Consider the following 22,261-nt stretch of genomic DNA (forward strand, 5'->3'; position numbering starts at 1 on the left):
CAAGAGGCAGTTCAAGTGGTCTGAATTCCCAATCTCTTTCTTTGGGACTGGAATGAAAAATGACCTTTTCCAGTCCTGTGGCCACTGCTGCGTTTTCCAAATTTGCTGACATATTGAGTGCAGCACTTTTGCAGCATCATCTTTCAGGATTTGAAATAGCTCAACTGGAATTCCATCACCTCCACTAGCTTTGTTTGTAGAGATGCTTCCTAAGGCCCACTTGACTTCACATTCCAGGATGTCTGGCTCTAGGTGAGTGATCACACCATCGTGATTATCTGGGTTATGAAGATCTTTTTTGTACAGTTCTTCTGTGTATTCTTGCCACCTCTTCTTAATATCTTCTGCTTCTGTTAGGTTCCTACCATTTCTGTCCTTTATTGAGCCCATCTTTGCATGAAATGTTCCCTTGGTGTCTCTAATTTTCCTGAAGAGATCTCTAGTCTTTCCCATTCTATTGGTTTCCTCTATTTCTTTGCATTGATCGCTGAGGAAGGCTTTCTTACCTCTTCTTGCTATTCTTTGAAACTCTGCATTCAGATGCTTCTATCTTTCCTTTTCTCTTTTGCTTTTCACTTCTCTTCTTTTCACAGCTATTTGTAAGGCCTCCTCGGACAGCCATTTTGCTTTTTTGCATTTCTTTTCCGTGGGGATGATCTTGATCCCTGTCTCCTGCACAATGTCACGAACCTCTGTCCATAGATCATCAGGCACTCTGTCTATCAGATCTAGTCCCTTAAATCTATTTCTCACTTCCACTGTATCGTCATAAGGGATTTGATTTAGGTCATACCTGAATGGTCTAGTGGTTTTCTCTACTTTCTTCAATTTCAGTCTGAATTTGGCAATAAGGAATTCATGATCTGAGCCACAGTCAGCTCCCAGTCTTGTTTTTTCTGACTGTATAGAACTTCTCCATCTTTGGCTGCAAAGAATATAATCAATCTGATTTCGATGTTGGCCGCCTGGTGATGTCCATGTATAGAGTCTTCTCTTGTGTTGTTTGAAGAGGGTGTTTGCTATGACTACACCTTTGGCAACCACTAATCCACTTTCTGTCTCTATGGATTTGCGTATTCTGAATATTTCATAGAAATGGAATTATGAAATAGGTGGCCTTTTTGTATCTGACTTCTTTACCTAGCTTAATGTTCCAAGGTTCATCCACATGAAATCAGTACTTTTTTTTATGACTGAATCGGATTCCACTGTATGTGTGAACCACATTTTGCTTATCTGTTCATCAGTTGATGGTTGTTTGGGCTTCTACTTTTTGCTGTTGTGAACAGCGCTGCTATGAACATTTGTGTTCCAGTCTGAACATGCTATTTCAGCTCTTCTGCATGTACGCCCAGGAGTGTTGGATTATGCAGTGAACATGCTATTTCAGCTCTTCTGCATGCACACCCAGGAGTGTTGGATTATACAGTGAACATGCTATTTCAGCTCTTCTGCATGCACACCCAGGAGTGTTGGATTGTACAGTGAACATGCTATTTCAGCTCTTCTGCATGCACACCCAGGAGTGTTGGATTATGCAGTGATTCTACGCTTAACTCACTGAGAAGCTGTCCAAGCGTCTCCCACAGTGGCACTGTTTTGTTTACGTCTGGCAATGCATGCCTGCTCTGGAGATCTACTCACTGTATAGCATGCTTAACTAGCGAGTTGATGACCCTGTATATATACTTGAAAGTTTCTGGGAATTCTTTGGCGGTCCAGTGGTTAAAACTCTGCACTTCCACCGCAGGAGGTCTGGATTCAATCCCTGGTCAGGGAACGAAGATCATGAAAGCGGTGCAGTGTGGCCAAAAAGAAAAGTTCCTAAGAGAGTAGATATTAAATATTCTCACCACCAAAAGAAATGGTAATTATGTGATGTGATGAAGGTGTCAGCTAACCCTACTGGGGTCATCATGTTGTAATACAGACATCATGTATTAAATCATCATGTTGTATACCTTATACTTGCACATGAGTAGCTGAGATTTATCTGTTGAGTGCTTACTGCGTGCCAAGAACAATTCAGGGCACTTTTCATGGATATTCCTCACTGCCTAGATCCTCCTGCTGGAGGTATTTTTCATTCAGCACTTTCTGTAAGCTCTCTCCCTGGTGGTTCACCTAGGTTCATTTCCCTCCTTATACCTGCACTGTGTGAGTAAGCCCCTGTTCACTTAGCCCTGTTCCTACTGATGAGCATTTAAGTTGTCCCTTTTCCTTTGCAACATTAAAATATATAGTTTAGTAATTCAATTAATTTATTTATTGGACTTTGCTGGGTCTCTGTTGCTGTGTGGGCTTTTCCCTAGTTGCAGCGTGCAGGCTTCTCATTGCAGCAGCTTCTCTTGTTGCTGAGCACAGGCTCTAGAGCGCTCAGGCTGCAGTGGTTGCAGCACGCGGATTCCTCAGTTGCGGCTCCAGGCTCTAGAGCAAGGCTCAGTAGCTGTGGCACATGGGCTTAGTTGTCCCGTGGCATGTGGGATCCTCCTGGACCAGGGACTGAATCCGTGTCTCCTGCATTGACAGATGGATTCTTTACCACTGAGCCACCAGGGAAGCCTTAAAATGTGTTTTAAAGTCCCCCAAATCTGGGTCTCCCCCAGAGTCTTGCCTTCTCTACCTCCCACAAATGCACCATGCAAGTTACTCCAAAGTTCAGTCCACTATCTCGGCTAGGAGATCTCGCCTCCCAGGACAGACCCATGGACACGGCAGGACCCATGTCGCAGCACAGACCACCTGCCCATTCTCACTGGGCACCACCTCCCCAGGAGAGTGACCCTGTCTTGGGCATCTTTGTACACCTAGTCAGTGCCTGGCAAGGGGAAGGCAGTGAATACACTCTTGAGGCTGTTTGAACACCAGACTATGTACTGTTCCCACATTCTCTCAAGTTTCCAGCCCTTTGCTTAAGTTGGATCCTCTGCCTGTAATCTGTCCTTCTCCAAGCAAGTCCTTTCATCTGTGTATCCTTAACAGTTGATTCATTCATGTTTTAGTAGGCCACTTCCTGTTGCATGTACATGATTTATGTTTATTTTCCCCTAAAGGCAAAGATTAGATCTTGTGTTCCTCCACAGGCTTATTTGTGGTATGAAGTGAATGCAAAAGTGTCTGTGACAAATAACGTACATTTTTAAATTTCCGAAAACTAGAAAATAGAACACACAGAACAGTACATCAAATATATACGCACATGTTAGTAGAAAAATACAGATTGAGTATCCTGTAAGTTTCACTGAAGTCAAGAAACAGTGAAAGGAAGGCAGGGTAAAGAAACTGCCTGCCATGCAGAAGACTCAGCTTTGACCCCTGCGTAGGGAAGATCCCTGGAGGAGGAAATGGCAACCTACTCTAGTATTCCTGCTGGAGAATCCCATGGAAAGAGGAACCCGGTGGGCTACAGTCCATGAGGTTGCAAGTCAGACATGACTCAGCAAGTAAACCACCACCATCAAGAAACAGTGCCCTGCCAGTGTACAGACACCTACCCTGGGTACCAGCTCCCCCACCATAGCTGTTCTATCCTTGTTCTGACCTCTGTGATGGTCATTTCTTTGTCTTTATTTATGGTTTTGTTATCCAACTGTGCATCACTAAGTAATATAGGTGAGTTTTACTTGCTTGAGTCTTCTATTTACATAGACACATACTGGATTTTTTCTCACTTCTTTTGTTCAACTTTATGTATGAGAGATTCATGTCACATGTTCTTTCAAGTTGTAGTCTGTTCATTTTAAGTACTGAAGAGTGGTCCGATGTATGAATACACCACAAGTCTACTCTGATCCATTCTGCCGCTGATGGGCGTTGGGTTGTATCCAGCTTTTGACTACCGTGGACAGTGGTGCAATGGACTTTCTTGAGCTCCAAAATCACTTTGGACAGTAACACAGGTTGTGTCTCAGAGCAGCTTGCAGAGCCCCTCCTGAAGTCCAGGGGAGACTGCTAGGATGAGTCACTTCCTAATGACTTTCTACAGTGGACACAATGAAGATGCTTTCAACTTGTCATAGATCTATTATCATATAGATTTCTCTGTGCCCTAATTGAGTTTCTTTCAAGAAAATATGAGTGAGCATTAAATAGGAATGTCCCCAGTTCAGTTCAGTCGCTCAGTCCTGTCTGACTCTGTGACCCCATGGACTAAAGCACGCCAGGCCTCCCTGTCCATCACCAATCCCCGGAATTTACTCAAACTCATGTCCATGAGTTGGTGATGCCATCAACCGTCTCATCCTCTGTCATCCCCTTCTCCTCCTGCCTTCAATCTTTCCTAGCATCAGGGGCTTTTCCATTGAATCAGCTCTTTGCATCAGGTGGCCAAAATATTGGAGTTTCAGCTTCAACATCAGTCCTTCCAATGAATATTCAGGACTGATTTCCTTTAGGATGGATTGGTTGGATATCCTTGCAGTCCAAGGAACTCTCAAGAGTTTTCTCCAACACCACAGTTCAAAAGCATCAATTCTTTGGTGCTCAGCTTTCTTTATAGTCCAACTCTCACATGCATACATGACCACTGGGAAAACCATAGCTTTGACTAAACGGACCTTTATTGGCAAAGTAATATCTCTGCTTTATAATATGCTGTCTAGGTTGGTGATAACTTTCCTTCCAAGGAGTAAGCGTCTTTTAATTTCTGGCTGCAGTTACCATCTGCAGTGATTTTGGAGCCCCCCAAAATAAAGTCTGTCACTGTTTCCCCATCTATTTGCCATGAAGTGATGGGACCGGATGCCATGATCTTAGTTTTCTGAATGTTGAGCTTTAAGCCAACTTTTTCACTCTCTTTCACTTTCATCAAGAAGCTTTTTAGTTCTTCTTCACTTTCTGCCATAAGGGTGGTGTCATCTGCATATCTGAGGTTATTGATATTTCTCCCGGCAATCTTGATTCCAGCCTGTGCTTCTTCCAGCCCAGTGTTTCTCATGATGTACTCTGCATAGAAGTTAAATAAGCAGGGTGAAAATATACAGCCTTGACATACTCCTTTTCCTATTTGGAACCAGTCTGTTGTCCCTTGTCCAGTTCTAACTGTTGCTTCCTGATCTGCATACAGGTTTCTCAAGAGGCAAGGCAGGTGGTCTGGTATTCCCATCTCCTTCAGAATTTTCCACAGTTTACTGTGATCCACAGAGTCAAAGTCTTTGGCATAGTCAATAAAGCAGAAATAGATGTTTTTCTGGAACTCTCTTGCTTTTTCGATGATCCAGTGGATGTTGACAATTTGATCTCTGGCTGCTTTGCCTTTTCTAAATCCAGCTTGAACATCTGGAAGTTTATGGTTCATGTATTGCTGAAGCCTGGCTTGGAGAATTTTGAGCATTACTTTACTAGCGTGTGAGATGAGTGCAATTGTGCAGTAGTTTGAGCATTCTTTGGCATTGCCTTTCTTTGGGATTGGAATGAAACTGACCTTTTCCAGGCCTGTGGCCACCACTGAGTTTTCCAAATATAAATGTCCCCAGGGAAGGATAATCCATCAGCTTTTAAGGTAATCATGTGGGGGCTTATAAGTGTTTGGTTTTTAAAGTCTCTGACTTTTGTTCTCCATTAGGGATTTTTTTTCCCCCTTCTGTGATGCTCATAGATAGTTTTAAATTTAAACTTAAAATTAAAAATATTCACCGGCATCTGAAAGAAATACTATTAGCTATGGGGTTTTTTTCTGTTAATGTTTTCCATGGTAAATTTTGATCTTCATCAGCTCAGGAAAGTTAAACACTTTTGCAATTGCATCATATCTTTTCAATTTTTAAAAAAAATTAATGTCACTGAGGTATTATTTACATGCAGTAGTGTAGCTTATTATAGAGTAGTGTGAGTGCTCAGTCTTTGCACCAGGCTCCTCTGCCCATGGAATTTTCCAGGCAAGAATACTAGAGTGGTTTGCCACTTCCCACTCCAGGGATTGAACCTGTGTCTCTTGCGTCTCCTGCATTGGCAGGCAGATTCTTTACCACTGTGCCACTTGGGAAGCCCTTGCTGTGGTAAAATGCACCATTTCCCCTTGTACATTTCTGGGTTATAACAATTGTGTATACCCATGTAGCTATCACCACAGTCAAGACACGGGACACTTTCATCATGAGAAAGTCAGTTCCTAGGTAGGTTGATAAGAAGTCCAGGGTCTCCGAGTTGGATAAAGGGGCCTGGAGCCCTTGAGAAGGAGAACGGGGTCTGGGGCTCTCAAGGAGATAAGGACAAATGTTGTCCTCTACTTTGCTTTGTCCTAGTCAATATAATAATGTATCTGGCTTGAGGACATGTATCTCCTTAACAAGAACCTAATCCTGTCATCTTAAAATGTATATTATGGGAGTGGGTCTGGTAAGATCTTTCTATTGTTAGTTCTAATCTTGTTAATTTAAGATGTATGTTGTGGCAGTGGGCCTGAAAAAAGTATATAAGGCCTTGATAAGCCTAGCACTCTCTCTCCCCCTTCTGATGTCTATGTCAGAAGCTTTCTCTGTTCCATTTTATACTTTAATAAAACTCTGCTACACAAAAGCTCTTGAGTGATTAGGTCCCTGGTCCTGAAGCTAAATCTTCTTCTTCGGAGCTCATGAATCCAACATTGTTCATTGAAAGCTATCAGTCACTTCAGTAACTGGCCTTGTCTTTTATCCTGGTCAACCGACACCTTCCCTAAGCCTTAGGCAACCCCTGATCCTATACCCATCACTGAGATTACAATGCACTTTCTAGAGTTTCATCTGAATAAAATTATACAAATATGAATGGAAAAAAGCTGCTATGAATATTTGAGTACGTGTGTTTTTGTGAATAAATTGTTTTGTATTTCTTGGGTAAATACTTAGGAGTAGGATTGCTGGGTCATATGGTAGGTGTATGTATAACTTTATGAGAAACAGCCAAACTATTTTGTAAAGCAGTAGTAAAATATAAAACTATTTTATAATCCTGCCCCTCCACTCTTGGCGACACTTGCTATTGTCAGTTTTTTATATTTTAACCACTCTTGTGGGAATGTGGAATTTCATCCCAGTTTTAATTTGTATTTCCCTCTTTCCTTCTTTCCTCCCTTTCCTTCCTCCCTCCCATCCTCTGTGTTCCTTCCTGCCTGCCCTCCCTCCTTCATTCATTCCATCCTATTTTGGCCATGCTGCATGGGTGGCAGGATCTTAGTTCCCCAACCAGGGTTTGAATCTGGGCCACAGCTGTGAAGGCTACAAATCCTAACAGCTGGGCTGCCAGAGAACTCCTCATTTGCATTTCCTCATGACCAATAACATCTTTCCACGTGCTTTTTGATCACATGCATACCTTTCTTTCACACAACTGTCCCTTCACGGTTGTGAATCTGTACTCATCATCTGTGCTCTTCTGCTCATTTTTATTGGGGTGTTTGTCTTCTTATTTTTGAGTCACAAGTGTTCTTTATCCATTCTGTATACAAGTCCTTCATCAGATACATATCTTGCTGATGCTTTCTCCTAGTGTCTGGTCTACACTTTTGTATTTTTTAATAAGTATCTTTCGAAGAGCAGACTTTTGATAAAGTCTGATGAATCGAGTTTTTAATAGTCTGTACTTTTGTGTCCTAAGAAATCTTTGCCTACTCTGAGGTGTGAAGATTTGGTCTTAGGTTTCCTTCAAAAAAGTTGATGGTAACCCACTCCAGTATTCTTGCCTGGAGAATCCCCATGGACAGAGGAGCCTGGCAGACTGTAGTCCCTGGGGTTGCAAAGAGTCAGACACAACTGAGTGACTAAGCACAAGGTGTGAGGATTTGGTCCTATGTTTCCTTCAAAAAGTTTAATATAATAGTTTTATGTTTAGGTTTATGAGATTGGAAGTGCGGGAACACCATCTCTCAGGGGTCATGCTCGAGAAATGTCCTTTTCTATTTTTGGACTTTTTTGGGGGTGACCTCACGCACACCCCTGGCTTCAGTCTCCACCATATGCTGAGGGTTCCAAGTCCATCTGTGCAGTTGAGACCCTCCTCTGCTCCAGACCCATGGAGCCAACTACCTTGGACATATCCTTCTGGTGTTTCATAGGCACCAGGAAGGCATGCTCCTCCCTCCCCATAGCCCTGCTTTTCCCAAGCATTGCCTCCATCTCTGTGAAGGTACCAGCATCCTCCATGGGTCCCACTCTCCCCAGGGCCTCTGAGTTCAAGAAGTGCCAACAGAGATCAGATGACGCTAGTGTCTACACAAAATGCAACCGAGTTAATTTAGAATGGGAGTTGTGGTGGCAGGACTCAGTTGTGCCCTACTTTTTTCGACTCCATGGACTGTAGTCCACCAACTCCTCTGTCCATGAGATTTCCCAGGTGAGAATACTGGAGTGGAGAGCCATTTCCTACTCCAGGGGATCTTCCCAAGCCAGGGATCAAAGCTGCATTTTCTGCACTGGCAGCTGGATTCTTTACCACTGCACCACCTAGAATGGGGGAGAGAACCCTTAAACGTGACAAGATGTGCCTGCCCCCATCATATACTCACAGTCATTTTAATGGGTTTGGGGGACTAGTTCAGGGGCTGAAACATTTCACCCATAGCTAAGAAACCCTTTTTAGTGCCCTGTCTATGCACAGCTCCCAAATCCAAACCATCCTTTTTTGGGTGATGCAGGATGCCCTCAGCAGCCCTGCCTCTGCCTTCTCTGGGCCCATCCTTTACGCACTGCCGTAGGAACCTGGAATGTTAGGCCCATGAATCTAGGTAAATTGGAAGAGGTCAAACAGGAGATGGCAAGAGTGAACACTGACATTTTAGGAATCAACGAACTAAATGGACTGGAATGGGTGAATTTAACTCAGATGACCATTGTATCTACTACTATGGGAAAGAATCCCTTAGAAGAAATGGAGTAGCCCTCATAGTCAACAAAGAGTCCAAAATGCAGTACTTGGATGTGATCTCAAAAATGACAGAATGATCTCTATTCGTTTTCAAGGCAAACTATTCAATATCACAGTAATCCAAGTCTATGCCCCGACCAGTACCGCTGAAGAAGCTGAAGTTGAATGGTTCTATGAAGACCTACAAGACCTTCTAGAACTAACACCCCCAAAAGATGTCCTTTTCATTATAGGGGACTGGCATGCAAAAGTAGGAAGTCAAGAAATACCTGGAGTAACAGGCAAGTTTGGCCTTGGAGTACAGAATGAAGCAGGGCAAAGGCTGATAGAATTTTGCCAAGAGAATGCACTGGTCATAGCAAACACCCTCTTCCAACAACACAAGAGAAGACTCTACACATGGACATCACCAAATGGTCAACACCGAAATCAGATTGATTATATTCTTTGCAGTCAAAGATGGAGAAGCTCTATACAGGCAGGAAAAACAAGACCAGGAGCTGATTATGGCTCAGATGATGAACGCCTTATTGCCAAATTCAGACTCAAATTGCAGAAAGTAGGGAAAACCACTAGAGCATTCAAGTATGACCTAAATCAAATCCCTTATGATTATACAGTGGAAGTGACAAATAGATTCAAGGGATTAGATCTGATAGAGTGCCTGAAAAGATGTCCTTTTGAACTATTGACGGAAGTTCATGACATTGTACAAGAGGCAGGGATCAAGATCATTCCCAAGAAAAAGAAATGCAAAAGGCAAAATGGTTGTCTGAGGAGGCCTTACAAATAGCTGAGAAAAGAAGAGGAGCAAAAAGCAAAGGAAAGATGTACTCTTTGAATCTAGCGTTCCAAAGAATAGCAAGGAGAGATAAGAAAGACTTCCTCAGTGATCAGTGCAAAGAAATAGAGAAAAACAACAGAATGAGAAAGACTAGAGATCTCTTCGGAGAAGGCAGTGGCACCCCACTCCAGTACTCTTGCCTGGAAAATCCCATGGACGGAGGAGCCTGGTGGGCTACAGTACATGGGGTCGCTAAGAGTCGGACACGACTGAGCAACTTCACTTTCACTTTTCACTTTCATGCATTGGAGAAGGAAATGGCAACCCACTCCAGTGTTCTTGCCTGGAGAATCCCAGGGACGGGGAGCCTGGTGGGCTGCTGTCTCTGGGGTCGCACAGAGTTGGACATGACTGAAGCGACTTAGCAGCAGCAGCAGCAGCAGCAGCAGAGATCTCTTCAAGAAAATTAGAGATATCAAGGAAACACTTCATGCAAAGATGGGCTCAATAAAGGACAGAAATGGTATGGACCTAACAGAAATAGAAGATATTAAGAAGAGGTGGCAAGAATACACAGAAGAATTATACAGAAAATATCTTAATCACCCAGATAACCACGATGGTGTAATCACCAACCTAGAGCCAGACATCCTGGAATGTGAAGTCAAGTGGGCCTTAGGAAGCATCACTACAAACAAAGCTAGTAGAAGGTATGGAATTCCAGTTGAGCTATTTCAAATCCTAAAAGTTGATGCTGTGAAAGTGCTGCACTCAATATGCCAGCAATTTGGAAAACTCAGCAGTGGCCACAGGACTGGAAAAGGCTAGCTTTCATTCCAATTCCAAAGAAAGGCAATGCCAAAGAATGCTCAAACTATCACACAATTGCACTCATCTCACACACTAGTCAAGTAATGCTCAAAATTCTCCAAGTCAGGCTTCAACAATACGTGAACCGTGAACTTCCAGTTGTTCACGCTGGTTTTAGAAAAGGCAGAGGAACCAGAGATCAAATTGCCAACAATCGTTGAATCATCAAAAAAGCAAGAGAGTTCCAGAAAAACATCTATTTCTGCTTTATTGACTATGCCAAAGCCTTTGACTGTGTGGACCAGAACAAACTGTGGGAAATTCTTCAAGAGATGGGAATACCAGGCCACCTGACCTACCTCTTGAGAAACCTGTATGCAGGTCAGGAAGCAAGAGTTAGAACTGGACATGGAACAATGGACTGGTTCCAAATAGGGAAAGGAGTATGTCAAAGCTGTATATTGTCACCCTGCTTATTTAACTTATATGCAGAGTACATCATGAGAAATGCTGGGCTGGAGGAAGTACAAGCTGGAATCAAGATTGCTGGGAGAAATATCAATAACCTCAGATATGCAGATGACACCACCCTTGTGGCAGAAAGTGAAGAAGAACTAAAGAGCCTCTTGATGAAAGTGAAAGAGGAGAGTAAAAAAGTTGGCTTAAAGCTCAACATTCAGAAAACTAAGATCATGGCATCTGGTCCCATCACTTCATGGCAAACAGATGTGGAAACTGTGACAGGCTTTATTTTTCTGGGCTCCAAAATCACTGCACATGGTGACTGCAGCCATGAAATTAAAATACGTTTACTCCTTGGAAGAAAAGCTATGACCAACCTAGATAGCATAATAAAAAGCAGAGATATTACTTTGCCAAAAAAGGTCCGTGTAGTCAAAGCTATAGTTTTTTGAGTAGTCATGTATGGATGGGAGAGTTGGACTATATATAAAGCTGAGCACCGAAGAATTGATGCTTTTGAATTGCGGTGTTGGAGAAGATTCTTGAGAGTCCTTTGGACTGCAAGGAGATTCAACCAGTCCATCCTAAAGGAGATCAGTCCTGGGTGTTCACTGGAAGGACTGATGCTGAAGTTGAAGCTTCAATACTTTGGCCACCTGATGCGAAGAGCTGACTCATTTAAAAAGACCCTGTTGCTGGGAAAGATTGAAAGCAGAAGAAGGAGATGACAGAGGATGCGATGGCTGGATGGCATCACCGATTCAATGATTAGTTTGAGTAAACTCTGGGAGCCCTGGCGTTGCAGTCAGAGCCGGCTAAGCGACTGACCTGAACTGAACTGAACGTTTGCTGTGACCGCCCCCTGCTGGAATAATTCCCGTACTGCCTCTCAATCGACTCAGTCCCCAAGATGACTTCAACTGGGATACAGGCCTTCACCTCACACAAACAGCCTCTGAGGAGGACCCCTAGGGTCCAGGCTGACCCCTCTGAATTATTCCCCACTTCTCTGCAAAAGGGATTCTTAAAAAGCACATACTTGGCCACACCGACTTCAGTAGCTACCCCAGTCTTTTGGATGAAGTTCCAGCCCCAGCCTGGCTCACACATCCCGTGGAGAGCTGGTGCTTGGTTATAGGTTGGATTGAGGCTACCTCAAAAAAGATATGTTATGGGACTTCCCTGGTGGCGCTGTGGATAAGAGTCTGCCTGCTAATGCAGGGGACAAGGGTTCGATCCCTGGTCTGGGGAGATTCCGCATACTGTGGAGTGAACCTGTGCTCTAGAGCCTCAGAACCACAACTACTGAGCCCATGTGCTGCGACAGCTGAAGCCTGTGAGCCTAGAGCCCCTGCGCCACGACGAGAGAAGCCATCGCGAGGAGACGCCCGTGCTGCAGTGAAGGGGAGGCCCCGCCCACCCACCACAACTAGAGAAAGCCTGCATGTAGCAACTAAGACCCAGGACAGCCAAAAATAAATAAATGAATAATTTTTTTATCCTTGGATCAGGAAGATCCCTTGGAGAAGGGAATGGAACCCACTCCGGTATTGTTGCCTGGGAAGTCCCATGGGTAGAGGAGTCTGGTGTGCTACAGTCCAAAAATATGTCCAGGATAGCCAAAAATATATATATAATAATTTTTTTAAAAATGTGATGATCCTAACACTCAACAGCTCTGAATGTGAGCGTATTTGGATACAGTGTCTTGACAGAGGTAGTCAAGTTAACTGAGGTATGACTTGCTGTTGTTGTTGAGTCACTAAGCTGTGTCTGACTCATTTTTGACCTCATGGACTGAAGTCCGCCAGGCTCCTCTGTCCATGGAATTCTCCAGGCAGGAATACTGGAGTGAGTTGCCATTTCCTCCTCCAGGGGGATCTTCCCAACTCAGGGATTGAACCCAGGTCTCCTGCATTGGCAGGCAGATTCTTTACCTCTGAGCCACCAGGAAAGTCCTCAGTGCAACTGCTGTCTTTATAAAAAGAGACTCAGTCACAGCAACAGACATGCACAGAAGGCAGACAATGTAAAGACACACGGGGGAAGATGGGCAAAGAGTGATGCATCTATAAGCCACGGAGGACCAAAGCTGCAGGCAGACACCACAGTTGGAAGAGGCGAGGAGAGGTTCCCCTTCAGAGCCTTCGGAGGGAGGGTGGCCCTGCGACACCTTGATTTGGACTGTGCCCTTCAGTCGCTCAGTCATGTCCGACTCTTTTTGACCCCAAGAACTGCAGCACACCAGGCTTCCCTGTCCATCACCAACTCCCAGAGCTTGCTCAAACTCATGTCCGTTGAGTCAGTGATGCCATCCAACCATCTCATCCTCTGCCATCCCCTTCTCCTCCTGTCTTCAATCTTTCCCAGCATCAGGTTCTTTTTCAATAAATCAGTTCTTCACATCAGGTGGCCAAAGTATTGGAGCTTCAACTTCAGCATCAGTCGTTCCAATGAATATTCAGGACTGGTTTTCTTTAGGATGGACTGGTTGGATCTTCTTAATGTCCAAGGGACTCTCAAGAATCTTCTCCAACACCACAGTTCAAAAGCATCAATTCTTTGGCGCTCAGCTTTCTTTATTGTCCAGCTCTCACATCCGTACATGACTACTCGAAGAAACATAGCTTTGACTAGATGGACCTTTGGCGGCAAACTAATGTCTCTGCTTTTTAATATGCTGTCTAGGTTGGTCATGGCTTTTCTTCCAAGGAGCAAGCATCTTTAAATTTCACAGCTGCAGTCACCATCTACAGTGATTTTTGGAGCCCAAGAAATAAAGGCTGTCACTGTTTCCACTGTTTCCCCATCTATTTGCCATGAAGTGATGGGACCAGATGCCATGATCTTAGTTTTTTGAATGATGAGTTTTAGGCCAACTTTTTCACTCTCCTCTTTCACTTTCATCAAGAGGCTCTTTAGTTCCTCTTCGGTTTCTGCTGTAAGGGTGGTGTTGTCTGCAAATCTGAGGCTATTTATATTTCTCCTGGAAATCTTGATTCCAGCTTGTGCTTCTTCCAGCCCAATGTTTCTCATGATGTACTCTGCATATAAGTTAAATAAGCAGGGTGACAATATACAGCCTTGACATACTCCTTTCCCTATTTGGAACCAGTCCATTGTTCCATGTCCAGTTCTAACAATTCCTTCTTGACCTGCATACAGATTTATCAGGGGGCAGGTCAGGTCTGGTATTCCCATTTCTTTGAGAATTTCCCACAGTTTATTATGATCCACAGAGTCAAAGGCTTTGGCATAGTCAGTAAAGCAGAAGTAGATTTTTTTGGAACTCTCTTGTTTTTTCTATGATCCAACAGATGTTGGCAATTTTATCTCTGGTTCCTCTGTCTTTTCTAAATCTAACTTGAACACCTGGAAGTTTTCGGTTGGCATATTGTTAAAGCCTGGCTTCGAGAATTTTGAGCATTACTTTGCTAGTGTGTGAGATGAGTGCAATTGTGTGGTAGTTTGAATATTCTTTGGCATTGCCTTTCTTAGGGATTGGAATGAAAACTGACCTTTTCCAGTCTTGTGGCCACTGCTGAGTTTTCCAAATTTGCTGGCATATTGAGTGCAGCACTTTCACAGCATCAACTTTTAGGATTTGAAATAGCTCCACTGGAATTCCATAAGTTCCACTAGCTTTGTTTGTAGTGATGCTTCCTAAGGCCCACTTGACTTTGGACTCCATACTGTCTGGCTCTGGGTGAGTGATCACACCATTCTTGTTATCTGGGTCATGAAGATCCTTTTTGTATAGTTCTTCTGTGTATGTTGCCACCTCTACTTAATATCTTCTGCTTCTGTTAGGTCCATACCATTTCTGTCCTTTATTGTGCCCATCTTTGCATGAAATGTTCCCTTTGTATCTCTAATTTTCTTGAAGAGATCTCTAGTCTTTCCCATTCTATTGTTTTCCTCTGTTTCTTTGAATTCATCACTGAGGAAGGCTTTCTTATCTCTCCTCGCTGTTCTTTGGAACTCTGCATTCACATGGGTATATCTTTCCTTTTCACCTTTGCCTTCTGCTTCTCTTCTTTTCTCAATTTAACTTGTAAGGCCTCTTCGGACAACCATTTTGCCTTTTTGCATTCCTTTTTCTTGGGGATGGTTTTGATCACTGCCTCCTGCACAATGTCATGAACCTCTGTCCATAGTTCTTCAGGCACTCTGTCTATCAGATCTAATCCCTTGAATCTATTTGTCACTTCCACTGTATGATCATAAGGGATTTGATTTAAGTCATACCTGAATACTCTAGTGGTTTTCCCTACTTTCTTCAATTTCAGTCTGAATTTGGCAATAAGGAGTTCATGATCTGAGACACAGTCAGATCCTGATCTTGTTTTTGCTGACTGTATAGAGCTTCTCCACTTTTGGCTGCAAAGAGTGTAATCAATCTGATTTTGGTGTTGGCCACCTAGTGATGTCCATGTGTAGAGTCTTCTCTTATGTTGTTGGAAGAGGGTGTTTGCTATGACCAGTGCATTCTCTTGGCAAAACTCTGTTAGCCTTTTCCCTGCTTCATTCTGTACTCCACGGCCAAACTTGCCTGTTTCTCCAGGTATCTTTTGACTTCTTACTTCTGCATTCCAGTCCCCTATAATGAAAAGGACATCTTTTTTGGTATTAGTTATAGAAGGTGTTGTAGGTCATCATAGAACCATTCAACTTCAGCTTCTTCAGCATTACTGGTCAGGGCATAGACTTGAATTACTGTGATATTGAATAGTTTGCCTTGGAAATGAACAGAGATAATTCTGTTGTTTTTGAGATTTCACCGAAGTACTGCATTTCAGACTCTTTTGTTGACTATGAGGGCTACTCCATTTCTTCTAAGGGATACTTGCCAACAGTAGTAGATATAATGGTCATCTGAATTAATTTCACCCATTCCAGTCCATTTGAGTTCGCTGATTCCTGAAGTGTTGATGTTCAGTCTTGCCATCTCCTGTTTGACCACTTTCGATTTACCTTGATTCCTGGACTTAACATTCCAGGTTCCTATGCAATATTGCTCTTTACAGCATTGGATCTTGCTTCTATCACCAGTCACATCCACAACTGGGTATTGTTTTCGCTTTGGGTCCGTTTCTTCATTTTTCTGGAGTTATTTCTCCACTCTTCTCCAGTAGCATATTGGGCACCTACCAACCTGGGGAGTTCATCTTTCAGTGTCCTATCTTTTTGCCTTTTCATACTGTTCATGGGGTTCTGAAGGCAAGAATACTGAAGTGGTTTGTCATTCCCTTCTCCAGTGGACCACATTCTGTCCGACCTCTCCACCATGACCTGTTCATCTTGGGTGGCCCTAGACGGCATGGCTCACAGTTTCATTGAGTTAGACAGGCTGTGGTCCATGTGATCAGTTTGGTTAGTTTTCTGTGATTGTGGTTTTCATTCTGTCTGCCCTCTGATGAATAAGGATAAGACTTATGGAAGTTTCTTGATGGGAGAGACTGATGGGGGAAACTGGGTCTTGTTCTGATGGGCGGGGCTTAGCTCAGTAAATCTTTAATCAATTTCTGTTGAAGGGTGGGGCTGTATTCCCTCACTCTTGTTTGGCCTGAGGCCAAACTGTCCTCCCAGGCCTCCACCGGACATTCCTGGACACTTGTAGGCAAGTCTGGCTCAGTCTCCCACTGGCCTCTAAAGTCAAATTCCCTGGGGGTCCTCATCCCTTTGCCAGATCCCAGGTTGGGAAATCTGTTGTGGGTCCTAGAGCTTTCTTAACAGTGCCAGAATTTGTTTGGTATCATTGTTCTGCAGCTTGTGGGTCGTCTGCTCGGTGGCTTATGGTGGTGCTAATGGCAACTTCCTCCAAGAGGGCTGATGCCACACGCTGGGTGACCCAGGTCTGCTGCAGCCAGAGTGCCTGTCCCCATGGCAGGCCACTGCTGGCCCGTGCCTCTGCACGAGACACTCAAACACTCGAAGGCAGGTCTGGCTCAGTCTCTGGGGGTCTCTGCATCCTGTTGCACACGAGGTTTTGTCTGAGTCCTCCGAGCGTCTCTGGTGGGTATGGGGTTTGATTCTAAATGTGATTTTGCCCCTCCTACATCTTATTGCGGCTTCTCCTTTGCCCTTGGAGGTGGGGAACCTTTTTTTTTGTGGGGTCCAACATTCTCCTGTCGATGGTTGTTCAGCAGGGAGTTGTAATTTTGGAGTTCTCGCAGGAGAAGATGAGCGCATGTCCTTCAACTCTGATACCAGAGTGGGAGGCAGTACATTTTTGTTGTTCCAAGTCACCCTGTTCCAGGCACTTTGAGGTGAACACAGCCCTCTCCGTTTTCAGTCCCCTGCGACCTGCTCTTGCAAGTTCCATGAAAGTCCCATGGTGTAGAGTTCTCTCACTGTCAAGAATGCTTCTTGCTTATTCGTACCTCTGTGCAGGGGAAGGTGGGGCCCATCAAAGCACCAACTGTGGCTTGCCTTCATGTAAAAAATCATAAAACTTGGTGTTGGGAAAGGCAGTCTCATGGAAGCAGTTTTATTTATTTATAAATTATTTTTATTAAATTATTTATAAATAAGTAATAAAATATTTATTAAATTTATTTATTTGTTTTTGGCTGTATCAGGTCTTACTTGTGGCAGGCAGGATCTTCGCTATGGTACACAAAGTTGGTTGCCCCATGGTACGTGGGATGTTAGTTTCTCAATCAGGGATTGAACCCATGTCCTTTGCATTACAAGGCAGATTATTAGCCGCTGGACCACCAGGGAACTCCCATGCATGTAGTGTTTTGGCCTTCACTTGGCAGCATAAGAGTGGGCCTTGGGCTTGGAACTCTTCCTCAATAGGAGCCAACCAGCCTATGCTAGGCTTATCACACTGTGTGAGAGTGTATTTCCCTGTTTCAGGTTCAATGACTGCTCTTCTGTCTTTGAAGTGCACGCATGTTATGGAACTTGGCCAACCCTGCTGTTACACTGTCCTCCTCAGGGAGGGGCAGGGTCTTTCTACTGGGCATAAAAGGGATGCATGTAGGCAAATTGCTCTGTGTCGGCCATCAGGGGAGACTGGCTGGTTGTGGGTACCAATGCCCAGTATTGGGGCTCCTCGTGCTCTGTGTAAGGAAAGTGTTCTTCCATCCAGTGCTTGGCTGTGCTCTTCCTGGTGATTCAGATACCAAGATGCAGTGGGCAGGGGTGTTTGGACTTCCACTCCTGGCGACTGGCATAGTGATGACCTTTTCTATTCCCCACGGAGTTGGTGCTTGGCTCTGGTTTTGCTGACAAGTGCCCTGTAATCTGCTTGACAGGTATGATAGGATTTAAGCTGGGAATGGAGGTCAGAAAGTGAGCCTTGGGGGAAACATGCAGGAATATAGCTGGGACAGAAAGAGGATCCAGAAAAAGAGCTGAGATGTTGCTGTTGGAGATCCAGGATCTTGGACCACAGCCTCCAAGGATGGTTAAAGGAAATGCCCCCAGCATGGTGGCGCCTGTGTGATACAGGAGGCACACTGGCCTGCGTGCATTTGCCCTGTGATGAAATCTGTTATCAACGTGGATTCTGAATGAGGGAAAGCTTTCTCCCAAAGGAAAACATCAGCCTGGCCAGACATGTGGATTATGGCAGGTTGTCCTTATGGCAGAAGCCATGGATGCAGAAGAGGGTGCTCAGTGAGAAAGCTGGGCAGCCCAGAAAGTCCTACCCCATCTTCCCCAGGGCAGATTAGACGTGGAGATGTCACCTTCTGTTGAGCACACGTGACCATCAGTCTCTGTAGTAGGATCACCTCATGGGTCTGAGACACAATCATTGCACAGGCCCCACCTCAGAAGGGTCTCACAAATTCTGGAGCTACTCTCTTCTGAGGAATCTGTCCTTTTCAGGATTTGGTCTGTAACTGACCTTGGAGAAAAATCTGAACATAAACTATAAGATATAATAACAGTACAGATTAATTCACTTCAGTCCCTAGCCAGAGTAGTGGAGGACTGGTACCTTCTGCATCAGAAGAGGATTCAGAGAACCCACATGGAAGCACGGGGCCAGCTTCCTCCTGCCAGCGTGAGCAAGGTCTGGGCCCAGGCCCCCTCTGAGCCCCACTGCCATTACAAAGAGCTGCCTTGCCCACTGATGATTTAGATAACTGGAAATTCTATCCCATGAGGTGATAAAGAATTCTCATGCAGCCCTTCTGCTGTTGTCCTCAAGGATCCTTCCAGATGTTTCCATATGGGCAGCTGCTCCAATAGACTCTCTCCTGAGCAGCGTAAGAGGTGTCGAGTGTGGAACCGGAACGAACCAGAGAGCCACCATCCCCTCCCTGCTGAGAAAGCAGCCCTAGCAACGTAATACATTTCCCTGGATTAGCTCCGAGTTCACCTATGAATTGGGGTGAAAGAGTTTAAAGAGTTCTCAGATAAGGTCACATTCAGCAGAGGTTCTGGGTGGGGACTGGGGCAGAGGTGACTCCTCAGCGTTCAGTCCAGCCCCAGAGAACAGGGTTAGCAGAGAGGTAGGAGGCGATCATGGGAATAGGGCAGACACAGCCTTGCTTTGGGTCTTGGATGAAGAACAAGAGAGTGAACTAGAATGCTCCCCAGAGGGAGCAGCAGAGTCAGAGGAGATTTTCCAAAGTAACGGGGCGTAATCTTTCCCTGGGTGAAATCAGAGGTGATGAAACATAGGCATAGTCTTAACCTGTAATGATTAATGTTCGGAGGGCACGCTGCCTTCCAATGACGTGCCGTTTTACTTAAGTGACTTGATGATAAGATAAAGAAAAGGGAACAAATATAGGTGGCACAGCCCCACCAGCGACGGAGCACCTTCTGGTTTGTGCGGAGATGGCCCTGGGACTGCAGCTTCGGCGGTAGGTGCTGGCTGGACTCCTGCTCTGTCTGTGCGCCAGGCGATGGGCCGAGGCTGGGAAGGTGCTGGTGGTCCCCATGGAGGGCAGCCACTGGCTCAGCATGCGGGAGGCTGTGCGGGAGCTCCACACCAGAGGTCACCAGGCAGTGGTCGTTGCTCCGGAGGTGAATATGCACATCAAGGCAGAGGACTTTTTCACCACGAAAACCTACGCCGTTCCGTACACCTGGGACGAGTTTGATTTCCTTGGTAAGACTCATATACAACTGCTTTTTGAAAGAGCACATTTTTTAACAATGCTTCTGAAAACTATGGCATCTTTGAAAAATGTGACTTTGCTCTTCGCAAGGTCTTGTGAGGCACTATTGTATAACAAGGACCTGATCAGAGACCTGAATGCTAGTTCCTTTGATGTGGTTTTAACGGACCCTGTTCACCCCTGCGGAGCAGTGCTGGCTAAGTACCTGTCCATTCCTGCTGTGTTTTTCTTGCGGCAAATTCCCTGTGACTTAGATGTTGAGGGCACAGCATGCCCAAACCCTTTCTCTTATGTTCCTCGGTTATTAACAAGGAATCCAGACCGCATGACATTCTTCCAAAGGGTCAAGAACATGCTCTACCCTCTGGCCCTGAAGTACATTTGCCTGGTTACCTTCACTCCTTATGCACGTATGGCCTCTGAGCTTCTTCAGAGAGAGGTGTCGCTGGTGGAGATTCTTGCCTCTGGATCCGTGTGGCTGTTCAGAGGAGACTTTGTGATGGACTACCCGCGGCCGATCACGCCCAACATGGTGTTCATTGGGGGCATCAACTGTGCCAACAAGAAACCTTTATCTCAGGTGTATACTGCTGCTTTTGTTCAATCAGTGCTCCCAGTGGAGCACATTCTTTTAGTTAAAGAGATTTTAAAAACTTTTCACCACACTGCAAACTAGGCCCTTGCAGTGAAATGGATGGTTCCAATCACTAGACCAACAGGGAATTCCCAAGTGGAACATATTTAAAAAGAACAGCCTACTTCCACGTGCTTACTTAGCTACTGATCTTCCTAAAGATTTCTACCTCTCATTCTCCTTCACACACTCTTTGGCGACATCCATAATTAAAGTGCTCCAGGAGTGTAGTGTAGGTTTGTGATGGACTTTGAGACAAATGACAGGCAGGGGTGAAGGTACGTATTAGGTTTGACAAGGAATGGGGTGATTTGACCATGATTGCCCTTTCCAACAGCATCTGTTGTAGTGGTCATACAGTTTTCTCAATCAAGTAGGAGCCAAGAACTTGAGCTGTGAATCCATCCATCATGGGTTTTTTGCTTGAGGGTGTTCAATTGGAGGAGGAAAGAACTGGCAAATTGCATTTAATGTCCTGATACTTCATTGTGGTCTTGTCTTGGAAAGGTATTAGGGGTGGTCACTGGAGACTTCAACCCCAAAAGGAAGCAGAAGTTTCAGAGAGGCTGAATAAATAGAGTGGAAGGGAGACAAAACTGAGATGGAAGTCGGGCTCTCTGTGATCAGAGAGAGGAATAATTGAGCCAAGTTTCTTGAGATGGAGCTATGCTGACCAGAAGTTTTCTGACCAGGAGTTGGGGTCTGGAGTAAAGTGGGGGGATGCACAGATTTGAATGGCGTGTCAGATGGGTGCTCAGCATGGGCCACTGAGGTCCTCAAGGGCTAGTGGTGGGGGCCGGAGAGGAGGTCAAACTGAGCCAAGAGCACAGTGAAGGTGGTGACAGGGATGCTGAGAACTGAGAACAGGAAGGGACCAAGCACATCACCACGCCTACCGCAGCCCAGTCACCAACCCTGCATTTCTATGGTGTGAGCTACGGCTTTCCTCATAGTGTCAGAGTCTGCTTATATTAACCCTGAATTATTGTTGTTGTTGTTCAGTTGCCAAGTTGTGTCCAACTGTTTGCAGCCCCTTGGACTGTAGCAGCAGGCTGCCTTGTCCTTCACTATCTCCTGGAGTTTGCTCAAACTCATGTCCATGGAAGTCAGTGATGCCATTCAACCATCTCATCCTCTGTATTCCCCTTCTCCTTCTTCCCTAAGTCTTTCCCAGCAGCAGATCTTTTTCAATGAGTCAGTTCTTCTCATCAAGTGGCCAAAGCACTGGAGCTTCAGTTTTAGCAGCAGTCTTTCCAGGGAATATTCAGGATTGATTTCTCTTAGGATTGACGGGTTTGATTTCCTTGCTGTCCAGGGGAGGCTATGCAGTCTTCTCCAGCACCACAGTTCGAAAGCATCAGCTCTTCAGTGCTCAGGCTTCTTTATGGTCCAACATTCACATCCATATATGACTGCTGGAAAAACCATATATTTGACTGTATCAACTTTTGTTGGCAAAGTGATGTCTCTGCTTTTTAATACACAGTCTAGTTTTGTCATAGCTTTTCCTCCAAGGAGCAAGCGTCTTTTAATTTTGTGGCTATAGTCACCATCCACAGTGATTTTGGAGCCCAAGAAAATAAAATCCATCAGTGTTTCCACTTTCTCCCCATCTATTTGCCATGATCTTAATTTTTGAATGCT

The 22,261-nt window shown here is 44.8% G+C and overlaps 1 protein-coding gene and 1 pseudogene across 1 annotated transcript in view; both read left to right on the plus strand.

Annotated features, from left to right (window-relative positions):
- UGT1A6 (UDP glucuronosyltransferase 1 family, polypeptide A6) overlaps positions 1-22,261 on the plus strand; it is a 123,001-nt gene that overhangs the window by 11,078 nt on the left and 89,662 nt on the right. The window lies entirely within an intron of this gene.
- Positions 19,675-20,659, plus strand: LOC132344808 (UDP-glucuronosyltransferase 1A3-like; annotated as a pseudogene).

This window comes from Bos taurus, chromosome 3 (genome assembly GCF_002263795.3).
Source record: "Bos taurus isolate L1 Dominette 01449 registration number 42190680 breed Hereford chromosome 3, ARS-UCD2.0, whole genome shotgun sequence".
Classification (NCBI taxonomy): Eukaryota; Metazoa; Chordata; class Mammalia; order Artiodactyla; family Bovidae; genus Bos; species Bos taurus.